The sequence below is a fragment of the Crocuta crocuta genome, unplaced genomic scaffold, assembly GCF_008692635.1.
Source record: "Crocuta crocuta isolate KB4526 unplaced genomic scaffold, BGI_CrCroc_1.0 scaffold50, whole genome shotgun sequence".
In the NCBI taxonomy this organism is placed as follows: Eukaryota; Metazoa; Chordata; class Mammalia; order Carnivora; family Hyaenidae; genus Crocuta; species Crocuta crocuta.
In genome coordinates, this window is record NW_027527428.1 from 7,710,765 (window position 1) to 7,711,396 (window position 632).

The 632-nt window shown below is 63.3% G+C and overlaps 1 protein-coding gene across 1 annotated transcript in view; it reads right to left on the reverse strand.

The window, feature by feature from the left end:
* Positions 1 to 632, reverse strand: part of CCDC57 (coiled-coil domain containing 57) — a 107,738-nt gene that overhangs the window by 99,185 nt on the left and 7,921 nt on the right. The gene's annotated exons all lie outside the window — the stretch shown is intronic.

Genomic DNA, 632 nt, shown 5'->3' on the forward strand with positions numbered 1-632 from the left:
GGCTGGGTTGGGGTCCGGGCTCTGCAGCCCGTTTCCACCTGTTCACGGCCCGCCAGCCAAGCGGTTAATATGTTTACTTTTCCGGGATCTGAACAGACCCAGGTAAAGGCCCTGGGGAGCGGGAGGGGGTGGGAGGGAAGTGGATGGAAACCCCTGGCCTCGGGCTGGCTGGGTGTGGGTCCTCTGCCCCACTGGCCTTGCCCACCCTGGAACAGGGCAGGTGTAGAGTGGGGGTGAACCTGCGCTGTGACAGCTGTGCGGCCATGTCCCCAGGGAGGGCAGGAGACCGTGGCTCTGCCTGGACATCTGTCACACGGCCTGGCGTTCTTCAGCTGACCTGGCCTGTCCTGGCCCTGATCCCGTCCAGGCGGCAGGTGGCATGGTCTGGACTCCAGTGGTCAGTTCCTAGGGTTTGAGAATGGGGGACCCTGCGTGACTCCATCAGTGGTGCCCTGGGTCGGGCCCAGGGCAGGAGCTCCTGGGCTTCCAAGGTCATGTCTGGAGACAGTGGCCGGGCCCGTCTTCCATCCTCTGGACACACAGGGAAAAGGAGTTGGGGCGTGAGGCAAATGGCTGAGCAGACACCCATCTTCCATGTTCGTCTCCTGACAGAGCAGCTCTCACGAAAGGTG